The following is a 15786-nucleotide window of genomic DNA, read 5'->3' on the forward strand; positions in this document are numbered from 1 at the left end:
CTCTGTGTGTCTACCTTTCCTATTTTAACGAAACAAATGAATAAAAACAAATTATAAAAACAAAAATGAACAATGCCGTTGGATTGAACAAATGGTAATTAGTGGAAAATAAAAGCTTTTGAAAGCAAATCCAGATAACATTTATTGAGAACCTACTAAGCAACACTCTCTGAGCTAATTATTATTGCAATAGCCTTGAAAAGTAGGTATTAATTCCACTTAATTTGAAATTTGAAAGAAATTAATTTGCAATTTGAAAGACGTGATTTTTCTACCTCTTAGTGCCTTTTCTCTCCACTCCTTAACTACTTAAATTATGAAATGTTTCATGCATAGAGAGAATACACACAACATTTATGTAATTTAAAGAATAACAAAAGAAAAACAAAAACAAAAACAAAAAACAAAAGAGACACCACCAGATGAAGAAATAGAACATTACCAGTAACTTAAAAGTCCCCATATGAAAGTTCCTCTTCGTATATCTCTCACTCTCCCAATATGAGGTAAGCACAACTTGAGTTAGGTTGATGAAATAGTTTCACCACTTACATATGAATTCCTGAATATTATTTGTTTCATTCTGTAAAGCTGAGTAGCAAATATAAATCTATTCATGTTCAGAGAAAGGAAATATTCAGGGTTTCAGGGAAAGCCACTATTAGATAAAGGCTGCCTGGAGAATATAAGGGGAAGGGAGTTCTTGGTAAGGGCCTGCTTTCAGTTTTGTGAGTTTAGAAGAGCTCAGTGTTGGGCAATCAGTGGGTGAAGTCAGGAGTCGTGCCAGGAGATGTAACACTCATCCAGGTTGAGCCATCCAGCAGGAATGGCCAAGAACTGGATCTTTGGAAGAAATATGATTCAGGAATAGTCACCCCTATATGTGCCTTTGGTTTTCAAATGTTCCTTTTTAAAATTGTCCTGTTCTTATTTCATGGATGCAATATCTTCTTTTATCTTTATTTTTTTTACTTAATGATTGTCTTCCTTAGGGTCTGTTTCCTTCAAGCCACTTTAATTTTCTGTGTTTTTTTCCTATCATCTATTATCAATTTTAGAGGTTTTCCTCAAATATCTTAAATCTGTGACATCTGTTCTAGGCAAGATTTAGAGCTTATAAAGCTGATTAGAGGCTTTGAGCAATGTGAGTGGGACATTTCAGCTTTGAGCTTTATTGCATTTTGAGATGGGTGGATAATTCCAGAGTAACCCCCAACATCAGTATCTTTAGCTATTTCTTCTTGGGCTGTTCAGATTCACCAGTCCATAACCTGTATGGTCGTTATGCCTGCTAATTTTCCTAGAGCTCAGTGAGAAAAGAGCTTGAGATTCTCTATATTCAGCATTTTAACATGCAGATCCTAGCCATGTAGCTACTTAATTCTTCTGTTTTAGAAGCAACACCCTTTTTCAGATGAATATGTTGTCCTCTGTTTCAACATCTCTGGGTAATAATCTCTAGTATTCTGCTAGAGTGGGGGAAGTGCCAGGGCATGAAGTAGGGAGAGAATCTAGGTATTCACTCTTCTCAGACTTCACCAGTTCTTCCTCATTTTATTCATCCATCCTCCTCCCACTCTCTTTCATCCATAGTTTCAGAGACATGCTGGCTCCTCTGCCTTTTAAGGATTATGCGGTATAAACTGGGGTGATTCTCAACTCTCTTCTCTGCCAGCTGAGGATTCAACTTTCACTTGCCTGCCCAGTTAGTCACTATTGATCCATCTGCTTTGCATCTTCTAAAATTTTGTATTTTGTTGCTATTTTCTCCTTCTGCTATTTTTCCATTTTTGTGTATTTATTTTGTATTAAAATAATTTAGTGCAGTATTAGTGGTTTGTCAGAAGGACATAAAATGGTTGCATATTTTCATATCCACCATCTTAATCTGGTAGATAATACCAGCTTCTTTTTTATATGTCTACTACTGCAAAGAACTCTGTGAGGTGTAGTAATCAGTACTGAAGTGTGTAAGGCATTGTCTTAAGTCAGCTCGGGCTGCCAAAAAAAATACCATAGACTGGGTGGCTTTAAACGACAGAAATTTATTGCTCACAGCTATGGAGTCTAGGAAGTCTAAATCAAGGTGTCGGCCAATTCAGTTTCTGGTGAGAGCTCTCTCCCTGGCTTGCGGATGGCCGCCTTCTTGCTAAGTGCTCATTTGGTGGAGAGAGAGAGATCTTCTGTGTCTCTTCCTCTTCTTATAAGGGCACCAGCCCTATCGTGTTAGGCTGCACACTTATGAGCTCATTAAAACCTCACAGGCCCTATCTCCAAATACAGTCAGATTAGGGGTTAGGGAATCAACATGTGAATTTGGGGGAGACACAATTCAGTCCATAGCATTGGTACAGTTTCTAGTCTCAAGGGATTTGCCACACAGTTAAGGAAGGAAGGCCTTCATGCATATAATGAATCAAGAGCATAATATTTAGTTAGGGTACTGTATAAGCAATATGCTAATCCACTATTTATGTAGCTTGGAATTGGCATGAGACAAGGAGAATCAAGGAAGTGTTGCATATGCTGATATGGAGCAAATGTAGAGCAAAGTGACATCAGATAGACTATGCAAATCTCAGCGCTGCCAAAGTGACTTGAGCAATTTATCTAAACTCTGAATCTGTTCCATGATCTAAAAATGGAGATGATATAACATCCCTTGGACTTGTTACGGGTCAAAAATGAAGAAAATGTTTTTTGGTGTGTGTGAGAAAGACTGGCTCTGAGCTAACATCCAATGCCAATCCTCCTCTGTTTGCTGAGGAAGATTAGCCCTGACATCTGTGCCCATCTTCCTCTATTTCGTATGTGGGACACTGCCACAGCATGGCTTGATGAGCGGTGTGTCAGTCTGTGCCTGGGATCTGAACCTGCAAACCCGGGACCACTGAAGCAGAGCACATGAACTTAACCCCTATGCCACTGGGCCAGCCCCAAAGAAAATGTTTTTAAAGTGCCTGGATATAGCACTTGACTTAACAAGATTTAGCTAGCAACTGGATTACTATAGATATCCAAGGAAGGAAGGAAGGGGGAAAAGAAGAAGGAGAGAAGGAGAGAAGAAAAAGATGGGGAGAAGGAAAAAAAGAGTTTATATCAGTCTACATATGCTTTTCTTTAATGAAACTTCATTTTGTTTTTTTTTTAATTTTTATTTATTTATTTTTTTCCCCCAAAGCCCCAATAGATAGTTGTACGTCATAGTTGCACAGCCTTCTAGTTGCTGTATGTGGGACTCAGCCTCAGCGTGGCCAGAGAAGCGGTGAGTTGGTGCACACCCGGGGTCCTAACCCAGGCCGCCAGCAGCACGCACGCATTTAACCGCTAAGCCACGGGGCCGACCCTGAAACTTCGTTTTAAAAGCCATCTCTTGCCATCCTCAGGCAGGAGCAAGGACCTATATTGCATTTTAATGGCCCATTACTGAAAAAAGGAAATCAAGCCCCGGGTATGATCTTCTTTTGGCACATGATCCTTGGAGTGCAAAGAGATGGAAGTAAACATTTATGAGCTGGATAAAATTGGAAATATGCTGACCCTTAGAGCAAAGTGGTCACAGGCTAGTACTAATTAATCCTCTTTTACCCTTGTGGAGCAACGGGGGTTTACATACAAAGGAGAACAGAGATTTTAAAAAATCACCACCTTCTTTCATTTGAACTCCAGCACTTTATCCATCAACCTGGCCTCTTGTAATATTATTTTGAAAAGTAATTTTCTCAGAAAGAACTCTTCCTATGAATGAGAGATTAACACCAGTGAATCCAAATCATGAGCATTCTTGCACTGAAATGCTCTTTCTACAAGAAATGACTTCCTAGGTAATTTTTTTCATAGTAATTATTGTTTCAGGCAGCCGCAGTGTGGAAGTTTTCCCTGTGGATAAGTGGATAAGATTGCTTCTAAATAATTCTTAGTGCCCGAAATGGTTGGTTGTTCCCTTTTGGGCAGTGGCAGGAGTGGGGGAAATATAGGTTGGATGGGGGTTGGATTTTGAACAGTAGTTTTGGAGGTTTTTTTTTCAATTAATTTTTATTGAGGTAACATTGGGTTATAACATTATGTAAATTTCAGGTGTACATCATTATATTTCAATTTCGATGTGTAGACTACATCATGTTCACCACCCAGAGTCTAATTACCATTGAACAGTAGTTTTAATATCACACACACACAAAAAGATAAGCTAGCTCTGCTGTTCCTTGAAGTGGTGGTTTTGCCCAAGCAAAGGAAAGCTGAGTTGGTCCCACAATGTCCACCAGTTGGCTGAAGGAAATTAATAAACTACTTTTTGCCATGGCTCTAAGTCTCACATATGAGTGTGTGAATTTCTCAGGAAGGTTCCTTGCTTTGTGTTACATGGTTCTTCCTTCATAGATAAGAAGTAACTTTTTCTAGCCTATAGGTTTGCTTGACATTTTAAAGCTTGAAGATGTAATGTGAGCTGATTTCTTTGTTTTTTCTCTTTCCTTATCCCATAGGATGTGTCTCTTTCTCTTCCATGTCTCATCTTTCTTTAAACATGAAAGAAGACTTGCTTTTCCAGTTAAGAGGTCTCCTTGATTTCTCAGTGAAGAAGAGTGAAAGAGTCAAACTGGAGAGGCCCCGCAGCACAGCCACCAGCAACAGCGTTGCCAGGCCCACAAGGGAGCCATGGAGAACCTGGTATAAATGATGGCGTTGGGAGAGCGTAAGAGGGATAGGAACCCAGTAGCCTGTGGGGGAGTATTTCATTTCTCTGGAAATATCAATCCAGAAAAAATTAAAGGGAAAAGGCTAGAGAACTTTAGAAATTATTGTGAGACTTCTTGAAAGTTTATAAAAGAACTTCCAGAAACGTTGAAATTTTACTCTGAAGAGGACAGGAAGACTAAACAACATGACTTGCAAATAGTTTCTCCCATTCTGTGGGTTATTGTTCACTTTCTTGTTAGTGTACTTTTTGAAACACAAAAGTTTTTAATTTTGATAAAGAAGTACAATTTGTCTTTTTTTTTTTTTAGCTCATGCTTTTGGTATTGTATCTAGGAAGGCTTTGCCTAACCCAAGATGATGAAGATTTATTCCTGTATTTTCCTCTAAGAGTTTTATTATTTTCATGTTTACATTTAGGTGTATGATCAGTTTTGAGTTAATTTTTGTATAAAGTATGAGGAAGGGGTCCAACTTCATTCTTTTGCATGTGGATATCCAGTTGTTCTAGCACCATTTGTTAAAAGAACATTCTTTCCCCATTGAATTATCTTGGCACCTTGTGGAAATCATTGGACAACGTAAATGTACTCTCAATTCTATCCCATTGATCTCTATGTCTATCATTATGCCTGTACCACACTGTTTTGATTACTGTTAATTCATTCATTTACTTACCAAGATTTAGTAGATTTTCCTAATTGTTTCTTCATTTGCTGTATGTCCTTAGAACAATTTACAGAAATTTTAAATGTTTTTTTAAAATTAAATTTTAATAATTTTTATTGTTATGGTTGTTTCTCTGGAGTGAGAGCCCATGGAGCCCCTCACTCCACCATTCCAGAAAATCTTCCCCCATTTTATGCATCAAATAACAAAGCAATAAAAGAAATCCAAGTATACACTGAAGGAAATGGAAGAAAAAAAAAGAAACATCATATTAAAAAAAATTAACTCAATTCTGACATCCCATGACAGATAAAACATACTAAACCTAGCATAGGTTTCAGAGGATTTGAGTAATATCATTAATAAATTTGAAATAAATATATTGAATATGTTAATATTAACTAACTGACGTATACTTAATATATTTAAACCCTTTTAACAGAGCACACATATTCATTCAATGCCTACATATTATGATCACCAAAAAATCTCAAATTCTAGAAGGTAAAAAAAGTAAAGATCTCATTCTTTGATAACAATATAATAAAAATAGAAATAAGCAAGAAAATAATAGAAAAGTAAGGGAAAAAAAAATCAGCCCTTGGATTTTAAAACAACTCTCTCTTAGACAACTCTTAAACTAAAGAAGAATTCAAAGTTGAAAATACTAAGTTTCTAAAAAAATTATAATAACAATACATCATATCAAACAGGACATATGGCTAAAATTTTATTCAGATGAAAATTTATAGCATCAAAATATATAAATATACAAGGAAATATGAAAATAATTGAGTGAATTAAGCATTAACTCAAGAGACAAAAAAGGACAAATAAGCCTTAACAGAAGATGATAGTAAACAGAAATGAAAGCAGAAACTATTGAATTAAAAAAGCAATAAACAAATGGATTTAAAACATGAAGGGCTGGTTATTTTTATATACCAATAAAATAGCCAAATCACTCTCTAGTAACACTAGTCAAAATAAAAGAGGACAAATCAAAAAGAAAAGGTGGAAATGATCACAGATAAAGAATTATGGGAGTAATTTTTCAAAACTCAAACTATGCTTTAAAGCCTGAAAGAATTTTTTTTTTTTTTTTTTTGGTAAACGTGAGGTAACAATATGGATCCCAATGACACAGAAAAGAGAAAAATAAATCTGAAAACACTAAGAGCTCATTTCAGAGAGTCCCAGACAATATTCTACTATATTCTTTTACATTTTCATAGAACCTAAATCTGATACTTTTTAAACTGATACAGAGAGTGATAAAAGAAGGAAAACTTCCAAATTTTTTTACAATGCCCCATTTGTTTCCAAACCTAACAAGGAGAGCTTCCTGTGTTAGTTTCTGATGACTGTCATATCAAATTACCACAAACTTAGTGGCTTAAAACAACACAAATTTATTATCTCACAGTTCTGTAGCTCAGAAATCTGACACAGGTCTCATTAGGCCAAAATCAAGACGTTGGCAGAGTTTCGTTCCTTTCTGGAGGCTTTAGGAGGAAATCTATTTCCTTGCTCATTTGGGTTGTTGGCAGGATTCATTTCCTTGAAGTTGTAGTACTGAGGCCCCTGTTTGCTTGCTGGCTGTCAGCTGAGAGCTGTTCCTGGCTTCTAGAAGCTACCTGTATGCCTTAGCTGGTGGCTTCTTTCCTCCATATGCAAAGCCAGTAACTAGGTCAAGTTTCTCTCACACTTCAAATCTCTCTTGCCTCTTCTTCTACCACTTGTCTCTGAATTCAGTTGAGAAAGGTTCTGTGCTTTCATGTATGTATGTGATTATATTAGACCCACTCAGATAATCCAGGATAATCTCTCCATCTCAAGGCAAAAAAACTCAACTACGTGTGCAAAGTCCCTTCTGTCATATAAAGTAACATATTCACAGGTTCTGGAAATTTGGGAATCTTTGTTGGAAGTCATTACTTGGCCTACCCCATCACCACCAAAAAAGATTTAATAAGTTATAGACTAATCTCATTTTTAAAAATCAATAACTTAAATAAAATGTTAGCAAATAAAATTTAACAGCATGTTAAAAGTAAAAGAATGACACACTTGGCTAAGAGTGATTCATCTCAAAAATTTGAGTGTGATTTAAAAATGCAACTTATAGTAATATATCACATCATTCAATTAATGACAAATAAGCCAACACTTTTTTTTCAATGTTTAAAAAAACATTTCTGGGGCCTGCCCTGTGGCGTAGCAGTTAAGTGCGTGCGCTCCGCTGCTGGCGGCCCGGGTTCGGATCCCGGGCACACCCCGATGCACGGCTTCTCAGGCCGTCCTGTGGCGGCGCCCCATATAAAGTGGAGAAAGATGGGCACGGATGTTAGCCCAGGGCCAGTCTTCCTCAGCAAAAAGAGGAGGATTGGCGTGGATGTTAGCTCAGGGATGATCTTCCTCACCAAAAAAAAAAAAATTTCTTTTCAACCACATGAAAATATTAAGGAAAAGAAGAAGAAAGTGGGATGGAAGAGGTAACTCTCTAAAACCTGGAAACTTTATCTTTGGATCTTTCCATTTCAATGGCTCACAACGTCAAATAACCCACAGCACTTAACACTTGACCCTCCTCCTGACAACCCCATAGGGTAAGCAGTATTACGGTACTATTTTACAGAAGAAACCAGGCTTTGTGGATGAGACAATTTGCCCAAGAACGCTCGGCTGGAGGCCTTTCCTCCGTTATCTTTCCTTCCCCACTCACTCCCTTGCCACGGTCCCAGCAGTCACCACAACCACCACCACAGCTGGGTCCACAAATCGGCACTCTACTTCCTAAAGCCTTGTGGACACACCATAGGGATAGAAAAATAAAGAAATACTTCAATTTCCTAGAGGTAAAAAGAGACTTTTATTTCCTGTCCTCCAAACCTGTGTTTTCACAAATTAAAACAGATTTAAGATCCAGAAAGGACTTACCCAAGGTCTCGCATCTATTTGGAAACAGCATCTGGATCAGAATCCAGCCATCCAGGCTCCTTCTTCCGTTGTGCTGCTTTCGTGGTCCTGCGTGAAGCAAGGGAAAGAAACACAGCAAACTTGCTTACCTCCCAAATTAACTATATTCTGAGCAAAGTGAGATTCTGACATCCTTTCTGGTTGCTTTGGTGTTTTGGGAACCAGGATGTTTGAATGTGCCTTTTCTTCCTTTCCTTCAACGACTGGCTAGCCCAGTCCTGCTGGACTCTCTTCCACTACGGCTCCTGCCCTTTGTCCTTTGGTCATTGTGCTGTGTCTAAGACCATCGTTAGAACTTGGGAAAGAAGGTGAAACTAAATTCATGACTCTGGCAGTTGTTTTAATCATTGAGGGATTCAATCTCTACAGAAGGGCAATCTTCTCCCGGTGTCTTCACATCATCTTCCCTCTGTACCTGAGCATATAATACAAGACCCACTCCTCAAATCCAAGCTTTGCATCTTGAATTTACAGCATACAATGAGATATTCCTCCTCTAAATCTTATTTACTGAACACCTACTCTGTGCTAGATTTTGAGTGAAAGGCTTCCACACACCCTAATCTATTTGATGTCAGAGCAGCCCCCTAAAGAAGGAGTGTAGTTTTAAGACGAGGAGATAAAATCAGAAAGGACCATAATATTAAGACGATCACAATCATAGTCATTACCATTTCTTGAGACTATACTATGGACCAAAGGCTGGGCTAAAGGCTTTTTATGTATTAACTTGTGGAATTTTCAGACAATTCCATAAGTTACTACTGCTGTTATCCCCATTTCACAGATGAGAAAACTGAGACACAGGGAGCTCAAGAAACATGCCCAAGGACACACAGTAAGTAATAGCATGAGGTTTTGAAGCCAGGCAGTTAAGTACAGAGACTGGCTCTTAATCACTATAATTATTCGTGGATCACACAGTAGATGAAAATAGTATTAGAGAAACAACTCAAATGTCCATCAACTAAGAATGGATAAACAAAACTTGGTATATCTATACAATAGGATATTATTGGACAATAAAAGGAATGAAGTATTGATACATGCCACAACATCTAAGTAGTAGAAGCCAGTCACGAAAGAATACATATTATATAAATCCATTCATATGAAATGTCCAGAATAGGCAAATCTATACATATAGAAAGTAAATTACCAGTTACCTTAGGCTGAGAAGAGAGGGAGCACGGTTGGAGGGAAATGGGGAGTGACTGGGAATGAGTATGGGGTTTTTGTGGAGGGTAATGAAAATGTTCTAAAATTGGTTGTGGTTATATTTGCACAACTCTGTGAATATACTAAAAACCATTGAATTGTACACTTTAAGTGAGCAAATTGTATATAGTATGTGAACTATACTCAATACATTTGTTTAAATAAATGGGGCTAGAATGTCAACCCCAGACTTTTAGGTTTCAAGACTGTGTTTTTTCCACTATACCTTGCCAGCCACCACTTCTTTAGCATCCTCTTCTATCACTAGTTAGCGTTCCTTACTGGTTCATCTTCTCTTCATAGTCTGATAGACTACTGCAGGGCAAGACCTATGTGGTCATTATCTTGGTTCCATCAAATACCAAAAGGCCTAGCATGGTGGTGTTATTCCAAAACTCCATACACTTTATGTTGAACAATTAAAATAAAATATTTCCAATTGAGGTAATTCTAGGTTTACAGGACAGGCCTGTTCCTGAAAAGTTAAGTGAGACTTTAATTTTATATTGAATGTTTAAATATTCTAGCGTGCTCAATATTTAGAGAAATCTGTCACCGTGTCACTAGCTCTGTCTTACAGTGAATGGCCATCTGCCTCATTTTTATTTTTGGAAATCTGATTTTTTTTTTTTTTTGCATATACTTATTGAGACTTCCTTACAGCAGAGCATGTTTTAAATCTTCTTGTCTATTACAAATTGATTTGGTTCATTGGTACAATGCTGGAGACTCTATGTAGGGAAATTCAAACTTGTTAAAAGTGTTTTTGACATTCAGTGTCATAATACTCTAAGGGAGTTTCATTTCACATTTCCATTAGCTGGTGGTAACAACTTGTAACAAAAATAACAAATGACTGGAACATTGAAAAGATGAATAAACATGTATGTAGGTATATGTGTGTGATTCTTCAGCAGTTTTCATGGATTTGCATTATCAAAGAGTCACGTACGTTAGAAAATAGTGAAATAGTATTTTTAAAGTATTAATATGTCTTCTCGCCGTCCCCACCCCGCTAAATCTCTCAATTATACCATAAGGGCCTCCCTTACCTTCCTCATTCCCTCTCCTCCCTACTCCCTCCAACTGCCACGTGAATTCTCTCTAGAGGATGATGGAAATCACTATGACACAGAAGAATCTGATGCATACTTGGAGAAAACAGATAAAGGAAAGAGGGCTGAGGGAGAGTGAAGGAAGGGAGAAGAAGATCATTTTGACGGGAGAGGGGTGGAAGAACTTCTACTGAGAGCATAAGGAGGTTTCCAAGCCCTCTCTCCTGTCGCTGTCCAGAGAAGACCATCCATCAGCTCACTGAGTACTGAGTTTGACAAAATGCTGGTCAACTCCGTGCCCCCAGAGGTTCTGCTCCATGCATCTTCCTCCCACCACTTCCAGGACAGGTGAACCTACAGAAAATGGTAATAAATATCAAACCATTTATTTCTTTGTAGGCAGCATTGTCTAGAGTACAAACCACTCTCACACAGCCTCACATTATATGGAGAATTTAACTTGGACAAATTTGAGTGAATGCATTCAGTTGTGAGGAGATTGAGAGAGAGAGAAAGAGAGTCAATGAATGGAGTGTCTGAAAGGTGGGACATTTGAACTTCATGGTCTTTCTAAAATTTCCAATTCCCTTGCTTTTTTAGTGCAAATATTATGCAACATTAAGTTACATATTTTGGTATGAAACGGACACATACACACAAAAATTTAAAGGGGCTAAAACTTCATCTCCATGATATTCTTTCCAAACACTCATAACCCTAGTCTAATCATGGGAAGAAACATCAGACAAACCCGAATTGGGAGACATTCTACAGGATCCCTGACCAGTACTCCATAAGACTGTTAAGGTAATAAAAAACAATGCAAGACTGAGAAAGTGTAAACCAGAGGAGACTAAGGAGACATGACGGCTAAATGTAACATGGGACACTAGATTGAATCCTCAGTAGGAAAGGGGAAATTAATGGGAAAATTGGTGAAATGCCAATAAAGTCTGTAGTTTAGTTAATGGTAATGTATCAATGCCAGTTTCTTAGTTATAACAAATGCACTGTGTTAATATAAGATGTTAATAATGGGGGTACCTGGGTAAGGAGTATACAGGAACTCTCTGTGCTATCTTTGTAACTTTTTTGTAAATCTAAAATTATTCCAAGACAAAAAGTTATTTTTAAAAAATAGGCAAAATATTTGAATAAACATTTCACCAGAGAAGATATACTAATGGCCTAAAATAAGAAAATATGCTTAACATCATTAGCCATTAACAAAATGCAAATTAAAACCACCATTAGATATCACTACATACCTATCAGAAGAGCTAAAGTGAAAAATAGTGATGGCGCTAGTGCTGGTAAGGATGCGAGGAACTGGATCACTCATACATTGCACATGGGAATGTAAAATGGTAAAGCCATTGCAGAGAAAAATGTAATGTTTTCTTACCATTAATTTATGTAAATTTATGGGAAAATCTACCTGGATTGAATTTACTGTGAGACAATATATATGACTTTCTAAAGGTTTGTTCAAGAACCATATTTATTACGGTGATGGTTGCATTTCATACCGATTATAGAATAAATACTTTCATCATATTCTACATTACTCAGTTGGCCAAAATATACTTTCTGCACTTGCTTTTTAGTGGGTTTACCTATTTTATCATAAATTTATGATATGACTTAGCAATTCCATTTCTAGTTACCTATCCAAGAGAAATGAAAACATATATTCATAGCAGCATTATTCATAACAGCCAAAAAGTGGAAACAACCCAAATGTCCATCAAACTGATGAACCAAAATATGGGATATCCATACAATGGAACATTATTTAGCCACAAAAAGGAAAGAGGTAGAGATACATGTTACAACATAGATACGCCTTGAAAACATTATGCTGAATGAAAGCAGACAGACACAAAGACAACATATTGTGTGATTCTATTTATATGAACTGCCCAGAAAAGGCACATAGAGATAGAAAGTAAATCATTGGTTCCCAGGAGTTGGGGCTGGGAACTGGGAATGACTACGAATATGCACAAAGTTTCTTTTAGGGGTGATGGAAATGTTCTAAATTAGATTGTGAGGATGATGATATCACTTTGTACATTTATTTTAAAACATTCAAGGTGTGTTTTTAAAATAAATGAGTTTTGTTTTATATAATTTATACAACAATAAAACTGTGACTCATGCTTTTTGTATAAAATTTAGATTATGAAGAAAAGTATAAAGAGAAAGTACTCATCACTGATAATTCCATCACTTAAAAATACATTTTGATATGTATCCTTGCAGTGTTATCCTTTCCTATTGATTTTAATTTTAAAATCAGGGTAAGTCTTAAAGAGCTTTATTTTCTCAGTTGATGCATACTAATCCAGAGAGTTAACCAGTTAGGGTTTATTACTTGGGAATTTTATTTACAGAACTGGTTATCCCCTATATCACCTGGTTTAGTCCCCAGTGATGTGACTGCCAGGTAGCATTGATCGCTGGTCAAACTAGCCTGGAAAATCCCACTGTCTTCTTGCTCTCCAGCAAAGCAGAAGGCATAGCTTCACTTCTAACCCAATTAGAAACACAAAAGCTCTGTCTCCAGAGAAACAACTCTGAAGATCAGGAAGGTCATACACTTGCATTTTGGCTTTTCGGACCACAACGTAGAGGGCACTTTTCTTGTCATATGAACAGATGAGAATGGCAGACACTGTCTGTGACCTTTGGTGGCCGTGCTGTTCAGAGAGCCACCTGCATGGTCTAAGAAGAAGAGTGTTCAAAATGAAACACGTAAGGTTGTTTGGGTTTTTTTTTTTTCTTTCTTTCACTTTCTTTTTTTATTATTGTTGTTTTTGCTTTTCCAAATAGAAAGGGAAAGCTTCCAGTACACAGCTCAGACATTTCTAAAGTGAATAACATCTCCCCACCCCACACTAAATAACCATCCAGAACTTTGTTTTTGAAAGAAATTCTTTAGCATATCCCATAGATGCAACTTGCCTTGTCCTGTGTCTAGAAAATATATGCAAGGACAAGTTTGCAGAGAACAGGAATTTGAAACACATGCACAAAAATGCAGTTTACATTATTTCATTCAAATAACCTGAGCTCCTACCCTGAATTTCTTCTCCGTCGGGTCAAAAGCATAGACAAATCTTGTCTGTTATAATGGGTAAAATGAATGAAAGTAGAATATCCCAACAAATTGCATAGTTTTTTTATTCTTTGTTGACCAAGTAAGAAGCACTCATAAAATTTCTCATGCTGTCTGGGTCTTGGCTTTTTCTCTGCCCACTGTGAAACTACAGGAAGGCATCTTTCTCTAAGTAATTAACTTAATTCCAAACATCCTCATTAAAAGATGTGAGGCATCATTAGAAACATGCCCACAAGCACTAGAGGGCAATGCTGGACAAATATTACTGAGATCCAAGAAAATACTAGTGAGTACAACTGGATACGCAATTGTTTTCAATGAATATTCTAACTCTGTGAGCAAGATGAAGTTTCCAGCTAGTGCCTTCCAACTTGATTACAGGAATGGAAAAAGAGGGCAAGGTTTTCTTGGTAGCAATCAGCTGTGCTTCCTGCCTTTATCAGGGCATTTTGCCCAGATTGAGGCTAGGCCCGTTAAAGAGCAAGTTGGCGAAATGAGGAGATAATGGCCAATGTCAAAGCCAAGGTAGTTTCTGGGACCAGAAATCAGAATCAAAGCCTGGAATCTGCAGCAGAAAAAAAAGGCTGCTCACTCAATTTTGTCTCACGATCTCATATGATGTAATGGGGCCCAAAGAATTATATGAGAGTGAGTATTTATACAAGTTTAAAAAAATTAATTGGATTAAAATCTGGATAACAACTCTCAAAACTATTAGATGACATTCTGTGATGGGTGTGGTGGTGTTTGCAGGTTGCAATCACAATAAAGAATTAAACTCTCTACCTTATTTTTCATTTCTCTCTCTTATGCAGTCCTACTGTGCTGTAGAATCATAGTGCTGCTAAATACTTGGATAAAATCCCCTAGTAGAGATTCAGTTAGGGCAGTGGTTTTCAAAGTATGTTCCCTGGACCAGGAGCATCAGCATCATTCAGGAACTTGCTAGAGATTAAAATTAGACCTCACGAGCCCAGACTTTCTGAGTCAGAATCTGTAGCAGTGAGGCCCAGAAATTTGCATTTTAATAGGACGCAAGTGAAAGTCTGAGAACCACTGGACTAGTGTGAGGGTAGAACAGGTTGCATCTAGAAAACAATGACTATCATACAACATCACACATGTTACAATCATGCAGTATATAATCTGTTATCTCTGTTACACTTGCTTTATATCAGTTACACAACAAAATCCTTACATTGTAAAAACTACTTTCCAGAATTCATAATTTATTTTTATGCAACTCAAGATGTATTTTATTAGAACTGATTTAAATATCAATAGCTGGATTCTAAATGAGCCCAGGAACACTCCTTAAATTTCTTTCTTTTTTTTTTTTTTAATTTTTTGTTTATTGCAGTAACATTGGTTTATAACATTGTAAAAATTTCAGGTGTACATAAAAATATGGAACGCTTCACGAATTTGCGTCTCATCCTTGCGCAGGGGCCATGCTAATCTTCTCTGTATCGTTCCAATTTTAGTATATGTGCTGCCAAAGCGAGCACAACTCCTTAAATTTCTAATAGCATTACTGATAATGATAACAAAGCATACAAATGTATAACACTTTAGCTTACAAAATAGCTTTCAAATAAAATATATAATAGATTCAAGTAACTTGCCACAGAGCATACAATTAGCCTTGCATGGAGAGCCACGATTTGAATCCAGAACTTCTGACACCAAGACCACTGTTGTTCCGATGATAACATAGCTACTTAAACTGTAAATGAAGCACTTTAAATATTCAACAATGACAAGAGTAATATTGTCACAATGATAGTTCTAGGAGTCGTGTTAAAGAACTTTAAACATCTTTAACACCATACATGTAAACTTTGAGGTAAATAGAATCTTATAGACACTATATTTTGATATCGGAAAACAAAAGGAATCAACGCTACTTTCCAACCACATGACTAAGAACCTCCCCTTTTTCCCATTAGGAGGTTTTAACAGCACAAAACATCCGTCTCCTTAAATGCTGAATCTAGCTACTTCATGTGGGACATTAACAACAACTTCAGTGAACACTTTGTAATA

General features: G+C 37.0%; 1 non-coding gene across 1 annotated transcript; it reads right to left on the reverse strand.

The window, feature by feature from the left end:
• Positions 1 to 15141: 15141 nt before the first annotated feature.
• On the reverse strand, positions 15142 to 15248 carry LOC147917078 (U6 spliceosomal RNA). Its single transcript, XR_015552387.1, has one exon. It is a non-coding gene; the product is annotated as a U6 spliceosomal RNA (small nuclear RNA).
• Between the last annotated feature and the right edge of the window lie 538 nt (positions 15249 to 15786).

This window comes from Ceratotherium simum, chromosome 5, assembly GCF_057802395.1.
Source record: "Ceratotherium simum simum isolate JZ-2026a chromosome 5, ASM5780239v1, whole genome shotgun sequence".
In the NCBI taxonomy this organism is placed as follows: domain Eukaryota; kingdom Metazoa; phylum Chordata; class Mammalia; order Perissodactyla; family Rhinocerotidae; genus Ceratotherium; species Ceratotherium simum.